Source organism: Triturus cristatus, chromosome 11, assembly GCF_964204655.1.
Source record: "Triturus cristatus chromosome 11, aTriCri1.1, whole genome shotgun sequence".
In the NCBI taxonomy this organism is placed as follows: Eukaryota; Metazoa; Chordata; class Amphibia; order Caudata; family Salamandridae; genus Triturus; species Triturus cristatus.
The window spans coordinates 670,974,291-670,987,353 of record NC_140594.1 but is presented as its reverse complement, the minus strand read 5'-3'; the positions used below and the strand labels follow the sequence as shown (position 1 = coordinate 670,987,353).

The window sequence follows — 13,063 nt, the reverse complement described above, 5'->3', positions numbered from 1 at the left end:
GCCCTGCATTTACTCCTACTACCGACCGCGGCTGCCTGCCATGCTGCCAATGATAGTAACAACACAACTACTAACCATCACACTCCTACGTGTGATAATTCAGACTATTTCAGGCCCTCAAAGCTCTAAGAATGGTAATAGTCACATTCAATGTATGTTGAATTAATAATTAACTGTTGTTGTGGTCATCTCTAAACTAGCCAGACAGCACCACCTTGTGGCAGACTGTTACAAGCACCCGTGTTGACAATTAAGTGCCCTTGCCAAACACCAGAAATCACTGTCTCAAATTAAGCACTGCGCCCTAGCATGTATTGTACTGTAGCATTTGTATAGTGCCTGCCATCCCTATTTCAGTCGATTAAGCAATTATCCAGACAGATAGCAGGGCACTTCGCCTTTCTTTCATTTGCTGGTTAAAAATAAATGCTTTTACAATTATATTGTTATGTTATGTTAACTAGACTTATGCGCAACTGAAGTACTGGGTTTTTCAGAACCCAGCGGTGCCAGGGAACACACCCTAAGACTTCGAGTTCTTCGTGTTTCAGACTACAGAAACACAGAGTCTTCCTAGCGAAGTCAAAGATCGTATTTATTGGCTGCAGCCAGTAACAGGTATCCTAGAAGTACAACACGGTGTATATTCTCAGGAGACTGCTAAACCTTACAAAGCCAGCCTTCTCTTTTTATACAAAATATTATGCTGTAGGCAAACATTCCTTATTTTACAGTTGACCATTCACATATTTTCACTACAAAGAAAAAGCAGAGTCCTGATGACAAGCCCATATTTCAGTTTGTCCAGCCCTCAATCAATTACCCGGCAAGGCTCAGTACTTTCATCAGATATCGACGGACCCCCAATAAAAACGGGCACCTCCTCCTCGTAAAGCAAGTCATAAGAAAAGAAACAGGGACAGGTGTGTGTGTAAGATTGCGCATGGTTTGTGTGTGATGAAAGGTTTTATGATAGGTTGTGCCTTGATACTAATCTCATTCGGCCACTGGGAAAGGAACTGGCCGAACAGGTTTGGCTTCAGGCAGTGGAGTCAGCAAAGGTGTATGTGTCCTTCAGACTCATTTTTGGCCTGGTCATTGGCCTATGTGAGGGCAATCACAAAATGGCTGCCGTTCAATGGAAACCGAGGGTTCAGGACGGAAACTCTGATTTAAGGGTGATTTCGTCACCCGAATATGGCGAAAATGCTTGTGCATAGTATGCTAATCATTCTCGGTCTGCTGATACCAAAATCGTCATGATACGATGATGTTTATAACACGGGTCCAGAATTTTCAGTACCACAGACCCTCCTTTTGCCCTTACATAGGCAATAACCTATACTCACGCTAATCTGAGTCCAGGTCTATGTTCATAAAGTCGTTGAGATGTAGCTGTAGCATCATCCTATTACTTAGCTCGTCTCTTGATACAGGTTTCCTTACACACGATGTAACACAGAGGCCACATATTGCAGGAGCACACTGTACACACAGACAGAACAGGAAAAGAATGGCGAAGATCATCCCAATAACTATCAGAATCTTCCATCCCCAGGAGGATATCAGTTCCCAGAACCACCCCATCAATGACCAATCCCCTTGATCCACGTGAATAGATTCGGAGATCTTATGCAGTTTGGAAATGGCCTGGTAAACTGTTGGAGCGTTATCTGGAATGAAAACACAGCAACTTGATTGGATCACTTTACATACCCCACCTCGGTCTGCAAGTATGACGTCTAATGCGACCCTGTTCTCAAGAGTCATAAGGCGATTCGACTGGAGCTCAGCCGTCAAATTACTAAGGGCACCGGCGGTTTCATCTACCGTGGATTCAACCACCCTTGTCAATTGCCTTATGTTCCTGCTGTTAACCATGGGCCCCCAAAACGGCAGAAAACCCTTTACGAACTCTCCAAGTTCTTGTCCTGTAGTGTCTTCTTTACTGATGACACCTCTAACTATCCTTGTCTTATGGTAATCTGCCGCGGCCGTGTAGGTGGGAGGCAACAGGAACGAAACAAAACATGTGCCTGAGAAGTCAGGGGGCAACCATGTATAGGCTCTATTATGGCAGATGAAATAGGTACCCTTAGCTGCTAAGAACGAAGGGGAAGTCTGAGATGCAAAAACATATGTTTCAGTGCAGATACTTTTCCCTAACTGAGCTCTGGGATTCTTGCCATTACCTTGCAGACATAGGTGACCCTGATGGGGTACAATCCAAATCGGGGAGGATCTCTTTGCTCGCTGGTTCTCACTCAGAGTAACTCCATATCCTGTTATGTTCCATCCAATATATGCTAGTGTCTCATCTCTCGGGATAGTCTCATAGGAAATATCTTCCCTAATCATATCTACTATACCCTTAACTAGAGCACTATTCTTAGGATTATCTTTCACAGAACGTAGGGGGTTGGCTTCATGAGCGTATATGAATATCGTTCTATATGCCCACACAGAACCATTATGGCTGAAAGGCAGGACCAGATAAGGGATACCTTTATCAGTAGTATGAGGCATAAGACCACACACCCAACAGTTAGTTGTGTTAACTACTAATTGGTGTTGGTGTAGAAGCTGAATGAATGAATTATTGACAAATTCTAATCTTCTAGCAGACTCGTGTTCAGGCTGAGGGTGAAAAGAATGCGAGGAAACAGTAGAAGGAGGTATGGGCTGTGTAGTGCGTGCAAATGTCACTTGAAAAGAGAATAAAACATATCCTATTAAAAACGTCATTACACTAAGCAACATGAAAATACATAATATCAAAAATTGTTTCTTTGTCATCATTATACGCATTCTGGCTTTAAAGTTCATCTGTTTGGCAGGTCTCTCATTCTCGAAAAACTCCATCCTCTCTAATTGCTGCTCGTGGTGGTAGGGTGTTCTATGCTAAGGAATGCTTCTGTCAGTCCAGGGCAACTCCCTTAGACCGACCAGAACTGTCGACCTAACGTCTTCAGCTGCACTCCAAAGACTTGGGCAACCACGCCCCTACAGCTGAACCCGGATGGCGGTTTGAAAAACAAAAATAAGAAAGTTTCTCAGATGAGAGAGCTGCACTTTCAAAAATAGCAAAGAAAAAGAATTTTTATTTGTCCATAGTTCTCGGCCTCAGATTGTAACGGCTTTTTCCAGGAACTGTCTGGTTCTGGAACAAAAGTTCAGGCTCTGTAGTGTTCAATCGAATTGACGGTGGCACAGCTTCTTGCAAAATATTGTCACTTTCTTGTTCAGAAAGTGTTCCTTTTACACGTGCATCGCTAAAAGGCAGAAAACGAGGCACAGTCTCAGTCTCAGAGTCAGTGATCCCCTCCTGGACCCACCGGTCGTACGGTAGAGTCAAAGGGACCCTCTTGCAGTGTACGCCGTGGATCCAGTTCTTTTTCCCTTCCACTCGAACAGCTGATCTTGTTGAGAGAAGGACGAGATGGGGGCCGGTCCAACGGAGCTGGTCATTGTTTGTCCGCTGGAAGTTTTTGACCAGCACCCATGATCCAGGATCGATAAGATGTCCTGGAGCTTCAGAGACCTGAGGCAGAGTATCGTGAACCTGTTGGTGTAAAACACGCAATTTAGCCGTCAATTCATACAAATAATCCAGAAGTACTGGGTGTTCGATCTCACTGAATTTTGTCGGCCTTGGCACTCCCCATATGTTGGCCGGGCGGCCGAACACAATTTCATAGGGACTAAGTCCCACTCGCGAATGCACAGTCATTCTTGTTGATATGAGTGCTAAAGGCAGAGCGTCAGGCCATTTAAGACCAGAGCTCGCTTGTATTTTTGCCAACTTCAATTTTAACGTGCCATTATAGCACTCTACTAGTCCAGCTGATTGGGGGTGATTTGCAGCGTGAAATTTTTGCTGGATACCTAGCCCCTCACATACTTTCTTCATCACTCGACCCACAAATTCACTCCCATTATCACTCCAGACCATTCTCGGCATTCCAAACCTAGGGAAGAATTCTTTGGCAAGGGCTTTAGCTGTGGATAAGGCAGTGTTGTCTTTTAAGGGATATGCTTCTACCCATCTTGAAAAGGCACAAACCACAACGAGTACGTATTTCAAATTGTTGCACCTTTCCATGTGGATGAAATCTAGCTGCAAAACCTCAAACGGATACGCTGGAGGCGCAAAATGACCAGCTGGAGTTGGGGTTCCCCTACCAGGATTGTATTTCAGACACACCATGCAATTCTTGACCACATTCTCTGCACATTTAGGAATTCCAGCATTTTGCCATACTGGAGCCAACAATTTACAAATCCCTTTCACACTGATATGGGCCATTCCATGAGCCATTGTCACCACTGCAAGCACATACGCATCGGGTAACAACCATCGCTGATGTTCTGACAGGTCAACCCAACAACCATTTTCATCCAATTTACCCGTACTTTCTCTCCACACACTCAACTCTTTCTCTGAAGCTTCAGCTTGAAGAGACTTCACACTCTCTATCGTATCTTCACACATTCCAACATCACCAACCCATCTTGCAGGGCCTGCAACATACATTCGATTCATCACCTCTTTTGCTGTTTCTTTTGCGATCTCGTCAGCAAATGCATTACCACGACCAACATCATCAGTAACCTTCTTGTGTGCACTGCATTTCACAATCGCGACTTGTAACGGCAAGGTCAGTGACTCAAGAAGCTCATTCACCAACTGACCATGCTGAATCTTAGCTCCATGCGAAGTCAGGAACCCACGTTCTTTCCACAATCGTCCAAAACTATGAGCCACACCAAACGCATACTGGCTGTCGGTATATATGGTCACTTTCATACCTTTTGATAACACACACGCTCTCGTAAGTGCAATCAACTCTATTGCTTGAGCTGAATTGTGTGGTATACGTGCAGCTTCAACAATCGTATGCAAAGTCGTGACAGCATATGCTGCAGTCGTATCACCATTCGGAAGCTTGAAGCATGAACCATCCACCCATAAGGTACCATCACACTTTACAAGAGGAGTATCTTTAAGATCTACTCTCCCTTTCGTTTCTTCTTCTGTCCTAAGAAAACAATCATGCTGTTCAACATCATCTGTCTCTACTGAAATCGGCAATAACGTGGCTGGATTCAAAGTATTGCACCTTTTTATGTGCACATGACTCGCTAACAGTGTCAACTCGTAACCTGACAATCGAGCACTAGTTAAGTGCTGTGTCTTGGTCCTGTTTAACAACGTGTCCACTGCATGTGGAACCATCACAATCAACATATTATTCATCACTAACCCAGCAGACTGTCGAATAGAAACAGCTGCTGCCGCTGTGGCTCTCAAGCAACTCGGCAATGCTTTAGCTACTTGATCCAAAGTCGACGAAAAATACACGCATGGACGCTGCTTGTCTCCAAAAGACTGTGTCAGCACTGACAATGCACAAGACCTCTTTCTCATGGATATACAGTGTAAAGGGCCTACTGTAGTCGGGGGTACCCAACACAGGAGCCGAACACAATGCATTACGCAATTCGGAAAAACTTTTCTGACAATCTTCAGACCACGGAACGGGATTCGGTGTATCTTTACAGGTCAATGCTACCAAAGGTTTGGCCAGCAAAGAAAAATTCGGTATCCACTGTCTGCAGTATGATGTAATGCCCAAGAAAGCACGTACTTCTCTCTGTGTCCTTGGCACACTCAGTTTTGCAATAGCCTGAATTCTTTCTGGGGTCAGTTTCCTTCCCTCCTTCGATAAGAGATGACCTAAGTAGGTCACTTCTTGTCGACAATATTGCAGTTTTGAAAGAGACACTTTGTGATGTAAATCAGACAAATGGCGCAACAACGACAAGGTGGCTTCTTTACAAATCTCCTCAGTATCTGCAGCTATTAGCAAATCATCGACGTACTGAATAAGGGTAGCGCCATCAGGTAAAACAATTGCATCAAGCTGTGTTTTTAAAGCCTGACTATATATTGATGGACTTTCACAGTAGCCTTGAGGAGCGCGTTTGAAGCGGAAGCTTCGGCCTCCTAAACTGAAGCCAAAAATATCTCTGCTCTCCTCGGCAATCGGGATACTGAAGAAAAAATTCTCCAAGTCGATCACCGAGAACCAGGTGGCGGAAGCTGGAATCATAGTCAATAGGGCAGTGATATCAAGAACAACTGGAAACTGTGGCACAACTATTTTATTGACCTCTCTAAGATCAATCACGAACCTGTAAACAGGTGGCTGAGAAGGGTCAGTACGTTTCAAAACAGGCAAAACAGGACTATTACAAACGTTGCCTCTTGTCTCTTCAATTACATCTTTTTCAATCAAATCATAAATGATCGCTAGCAACGCTTTTTCACCTTCACTAGAGATCTTGTATTGGGGAATGCATGGCAATTTAACATTGGCTTTCAATGTCACAACATATGGCGGTATTTCCAAAAGACCCACATCATTAGGACCAGTAGCCCAAAGAATATCAGGAAGAAACGACAATTCAGTCGGAAGTTTATCCTTCGACAAATACATTGGAGAGATCACTTTCCTACCCAGTGTAAGTTGTACTCCCGAAGGAGAACAATATAATGTCGCGTACAATCTTTTCAACAAATCCAATCCTAACAAGTTTTCACCACAACCTGTCGTCAGGATAAGGGGTGCTTCCAATTCACAAGGTCCAACAGAAAGGGACATAGGACAAGAAATCGGGTTCCTAACCGGGGCGCCAGTAAAACCTACTGAAACATTCGTCTCGCCAGACAAAGGTGCGCCAGGGAGTTTTGAGTGCATAATAGAACTCTTTGTAGCACCAGTATCCAACAGAAAAGGCTCTGACACACCTGATGTAATCACCTTAACATAAGGTCCACTCTGATCTACTGGAACTGAAACAACTCCCTCTCTTTGTCTATGGCTGTCCTAGCAATCATTACCTTCCATATTCTCATCTTCTGCATAGTAGTCGTCATGATAGTACTGAGCCGTCCTACCAGACGCGTGATTTTGCTGGTCAAAACTATTCATTGAATTCTGAGGCGGAAGGGAACGCGCGTTCTGGGGTAAACTTCCACGTCCTCTACTTCTAGGAGCTTGTTGAACACCTCGACCTCTTGCGCCAGAAGAACCATTCGTACGCTGTAACAAAATTGGACAACTATACTTGAAATGACCCTCTTCTTTACAATATGAACACTGATTGGGACCTACAGGAACACGTGGTTGAGAATACTCGAACCTTTGTGAGTTTCTCTGAAACTGTTGAGGTTGCTGATAGTTACTCTGCCCACCACGTGGCGGATACGCCTGTTGTAAAAGAACCTTCGTCTTTAATTCTTTAGTTTTCTTTTCTGCTCTATCCTTCTCATCTTTATCCCTATTTTCGTAGTACTGTGCAGTAGCCAATATTTGTGCTAAAGAGGAAACAGCCCAAGAACTCTCTGAATCTTTCAATTTCTTACACAGCTCGGGAAGCAAATTGTGCACAAACTTGTCAACGAACAACCGTTGACCACCTTCTGTACTCATATCTTGACCACTGTGGTCGATAAACGTTTCCTCAAACCTGGTGAAGAAATCAGACACTGTTTCATCTTTCTTCTGCTTACATGCAGACAATTTATCCCAATTCACACGCATCGCAGGCATTAAAGTCTTCATGTAAGTAATGATCCTAGCAGGAAGTTCTGCTACCAAAGGCTCAGGCTTGGCACCACCAACTTGTCTATCATTTGCAGTACTAATATTAGCCCATGAGTCACCTAACTCTTGCGCGTGATCTGTATGGCGAATCAATCCCCACAAAGGCTGTGGAACAACATTCCCAAATAACATGTCTATGTCAGCTAAATTCATAATGCATGTGTCTGCAGTCTGTGATAATTCCTTATAATACCCTGCAGGGTTTTTACGGGGGTCAGGCAAAGTCTGCTTAAGGGCTAAAACTTCAGCTCGCTTCCAAGGAACATGTACCCAAACACGCTGAAAATGAGCTGGAGCAGCAGCAATGTTATTAACGGCATCAGCCGCAACGGCGTCCTTCCATACCGGAGGGACTTCTCTCATTGGGTACTGTCGCACTTTTTTTCTAACTGAGGAGTCATGTTCAAACAGTGACTGAGAAGGATCCTTATTCCTAAAGGACAACAACGTCACAACTGCTTTCTCAACATAGGAACCCACAATCGTGCCCTTTGAAAGCTCAAACCGTACACGGCACAACTCAGGCGGATTTGTTTCCAAATCATTATCCTCCAATTCCTCACAAAGGAAAGCACACATTTTCTCAAAAACGTATCTTTGTTTTGGTGCTTCCCATTGACGGAAGACATCCATAACAGACTCCACATCATATTTAAAAGGGAAGGTAACCCATTTACGCGCCATATGGTCAAACACTTCTCTCTCTCTCGAGAATCAGGCAGTTGACTACGTGACTGCTTACGCTCCGAATCAGGGGTCACACCACCTGACCCGAAGAGAGGAAATATAATGCTAGCAACAGTATCAGTCATTCTCTGTCGGATAGAAGGAGAAGTTGACAAAAGAACAGGAGGAAAAACAGAGGGAGGCAAGGCAGACGGAGATGCAGACACAGAGGCAGTATCAGGAAGAACACCAGAAGAGGCAGTCGATGTAGTAGACAAAGTCATAGGAAGTACAGATGAAGCTGGTAGCAAAGTCGGCGGCCCTTGAGGGGGCTGCGCCATAGGAGTAGGAGCCAACTGAAGAGGAGCTGGCGGCTGTGGAAAAAGTTGGGGCACAATAATTGGAGGTTGCACAACTAAAGGTTGCGGAGGTGCTGTAGCACTCTGCGCATAAGGGGGTGGCGAACTCAACAAGTGTGACATTAAAGGATCTTTCTCAATTTCTTCTGCTGCATCTTGCTGAAGAAGCGGTAAAACTGGATAACATTTATCGATCACCATTTTACGTTGCCTGTGCAACTGCTCACTCATCTGTTCTTCTTCATTATCTTTAAACTGCATCGCAGCTTGCATTATCGAGATACCCTTTTCTCTCTTATTTCTCTTTGCTAATTTAATCTCCTTCTGTTTGGCTTCCTTACGCCATAGGCGGAAAGAGTCAAACATCGCCGTCCGGGCTTTCTTCTTAAAAAGTTTAACCTCCAGATTATCCAGAATCTCTGTGTCAAAACTACCATATTGGGGCCATTTTAAAGCACCATCTTTCCTGGTGTATCGGATCCATACTTCATTATATGTGATGGGGCCTACTCCATGTTTCACATATAGTTCATAGGTTGGAGTTCCAATCGGAGGAACCGGACACGAGTCCTCCAATCGGGAATCCCTATTACAACTAAGACAAAACAAATTTCCAAGTCTGCTAAGACCAGGCATCTTCGCTCTCTAGTCTAGCTTCAAACTTCAAAGGATTATCGAATACGATAGTCTTGTGAATACACGAGTCCCTCGGCTTTGGTACTTGCAAGTTCCAAATCAAAGATCCCAAGGGGATACCAAACTAAGAACCAAACTAAAGACTGGGAGACGCTCCACTTATACTTAACTGAGGTATCGATGACGTCACCAGAAGACTCGTCTATCGTTTCGCTCTACCAATCATCAAGGGTCCAAAACAGGGCGATAGTCAGGGCAGCAGTCCTTCGTAGCCGTCGGGAAGCGGGGACCCTCGCAGCAAAGACTTTCGGACCACGTCGACATACAGGGGTCGATGAAGTGGCGGCCTTCCTCCAGAATTTTCACACGAAGCTCCTCACGAACCTCTGGCTTGGACCGGTACCGCTGAAATCGCCACACGTTGGGCGCCAACTGAAGTACTGGGTTTTTCAGAACCCAGCGGTGCCAGGGAACACACCCTAAGACTTCGAGTTCTTCCTGTTTCAGACTACAGAAACACAGAGTCTTCCTGGTGAAGTCAAAGATCGTATTTATTGGCTGCAACCAGTAACAGGTATCCTAGAAGTACAACACGGTGTATATTCTCAGGAGACTGCTCAACCTTACAAAGCCAGCCTTCTCTTTTTATACAAAATATTATGCTTTAGGCAAACATTCCTTATTTTACAGTTGACCATTCACATATTTTCTCTACAAAGAAAACGCAGAGTCATGATGACAAGCCCATATTTCAGTTTGTTTAGCCCTCAAGCAATTACCCGGCAAGGCTCAGTACTTTCATCAGATATCGACGGACCCCCAATAAAAATGGGCACCTCCTCCTCGTAAAGCAAGTCATAAAAAAAGAAACAGGGACAGGTGTGTGTGTAAGATTGCGCATGGTTTGTGTGTGATGAAAGGTTTTATGATAGGTTGTGCCTTGATACTAATCTCATTCGGCCGCTGGGAAAGGAACTGGCCGAACAGGTTTGGCTTCAGGCAGTGGAGTCAGCAAAGGTGTATGTGTCCTTCAGACTCGTTTTTGGCCTGGTCATTGGCCTATGTGAGGGCAATCACAAAATGGCTGCCGTTCAATGGAAACCGAGGGTTCAGGACGGAAACTCTGATTTAAGGGTGATTTCGTCACCCGAATATGGTGAAAATGCTTGTGCATAGTATTCTAATCATTCTCGGTCTGCTGATACCAAAATCGTCATGATACGATGATGTTTATAACACGGGTCCAGAATTTTCAGTACCACAGACCCTCCTTTTGCCCTTACATAGGCAATAACCTATACTCACGCTAATCTGAGTCCAGGTCTGAGTCCAGGTCTATGTTCATAAAGTCGTTGAGATGTTGCTGTAGCATCATCCTATTACTTAGCTCGTCTCTTGATACAGGTTTCCTTACACACGATGTAACACAGAGGCCACATATTGCAGGAGCACACTGTACACACAGACAGAACAGGAAAAGAATGGCTAAGATCATCCCAATAACTATCAGAACCTTCCATCCCCAGGTGGATATCAGTTCCCAGAACCACCCCATCAATGACCAATCCCCTTGATCCACGTGAATAGATTCGGAGATCTTATGCAGTTTGGAAATGGCCTGGTAAACTGTCGGAGCGTTATCTGGAATGAAAACACAGCAACTTGATTGGATCACTTTACATACCCCACCTCGGTCTGCAAGTATGACGTCTAATGCGACCCTGTTCTGAAGAGTCATAAGGACAGTCCCGGGGTTTTGTGGACTGTCCCAATAGTTTTAATTAAAATTGACAAAAGCGGGGCGGGTAGCGTGCACATTTGATGTGAACTGTTTTGCTTTCGTTTCAAAGACTACCACTGTGCTACAACGGGATGGAAAGAGGGGCACATTAGAATACGAAAAGAACCTCAGTTGACCCCCAGCTTTTGAGCTGTGTCCTTATGTTCATCACGATATCTGGGAATGAAAGAGAGGGGTTATTTAATGAAAATACTGTCTACACTATTTCTGTTTGCATTGTCGGAAGTGGGCACAACTTTAATGCTATCTCATTTAAAAAGAAACCATGCAACTTTTATTTGTGGTGCCCTTATTGTAGAACAGGCAAATATTTATTTTTTATGGATCCTTGTGCATCTCTCCATGTTATATGTCGTAGGCACATCTGTGTTCTTATCAAGTCTTGGTTTTGTAATTTGCTTATGCAGTTTCAGATCCAGGTGTACCTTTTACAGGTGCAGCCAAAACTACGAGTCCCAGAATGCCAACAGGCTCCATGATGTAGCCATAAGGTAACTTGAGACCTTTGTAATGTCTTCCTTCAGCTAAGTAACACTTAACAAAATGGTTTATGGGATGTGCCAGTGCAGTCCTTCCATGGCAGTAAGTGAAGTCATTATAGTTAGCGTGACCTGGCGTCCTGGATTTTCCGGGGCCAGCCTCTTTACTCACAAAATGTCTCTTCAAGTTTCAGCAGATGCCATGTTTTCGAAGAGGGTAGATAGTACAAAAGGATGAAAGTTTTAATGTATTTTGGTGAATAATTATTTATTAGTCCTTATCTGAAAGCACAGATAATACTGTGTGTAAAAGTTACTTTTAATTCCCTCTAGTACCTATTGTCTGTTTTTCCTATGTGTGTACTGTCAATTAAGTCTTTCTGTGCCAGTAAGTTGATACAAAATTATAGTCCTACTTCTATGTTTGTGGAATGTGGACTGTCCCGGTTTTTGGTTTACGAAATCTGGTCACCCTATCAATAGACAAGTCATTTGTTTTCTGCTCCTTTATTTATTTATTTTTTTAAACTTTATTTATAAAGTTTTTAAACAATACAGACACTTGCATCGTAACCAGGAGCATGAAATCAGTACATCGTTCTCATCAGTATTCGGCACAGCTGTTTTCCACTTATGATCTTACAGGTTCAGCCCACCAGCATGTCCATCCGGGTCCAGCCCGCCTTCCCCCGGACCATCTCAGCGGTATTCGCCCCCAGCATCTATCCACATCAGCAATACAGCGGAGTCTGTGCAGCGTCAATCGGCTCATTCCCCGCTTTCCCCTCCTCCCTCCTCCCTGTCCTCTCCAATCTCAAGCCCCACCCCACATTTCGCAGCAGCATGTCCCTTGTTATCTGCTCCTTACATATGATCAATATTGTTGTTAGAATTTGAAAGCGGAACCCCTAAGGTACATGTCAGTGATGCATTCACTGTTACATTTCACTCATTTTACTTGCTGTTGCATGGTATACGTGTCCCTGTTTCCTAAAGGTGTTTTCTTTTCCCTGAAGTTGTGTTTCTACACTTGTGTTTTTCATGTAACAACCAAGTCTTCTAAAGTGCATAGTGCGAACTGAGTTGCCTCTAGGGGGCAGATTTATGAGATTTTGGTGCACAGCAACATGTCAACCTGCTACATCATGGTGCAGGGATGTCTGTGTTGCATACAGGATTGTTTTAGGGCATGAAGGGTCACCTTCCTGCACAAAAACAATCCAGGTAGGCTTTTTCCTTTTTCTACAGATAGAAAGAGGAAAAAAAGAGGAGAAATAGTGATGTTTCTCCTCGTTGCACCTACCCTGGGAGGCGTAAGGTTCTGGTGCATCCCAAAGTTTACAAGGCCTTGTAAATCTGGGGATGCGTCAAAATCCATAGGTAGAGTCAGAGTGAGTTCAAGAAGTGGATGGGTGTTCATGACCACACAACTGCGAGCACAGAGGTTGAAGG

General features: G+C 44.2%; 1 protein-coding gene across 6 annotated transcripts in view; it reads right to left on the bottom strand.

Annotated features, from left to right (window-relative positions):
* The window catches only part of LOC146785298 (diacylglycerol O-acyltransferase 2-like), a 296,079-nt gene that overhangs the window by 183,576 nt on the left and 99,440 nt on the right, over positions 1–13,063 (bottom strand). The gene's annotated exons all lie outside the window — the stretch shown is intronic.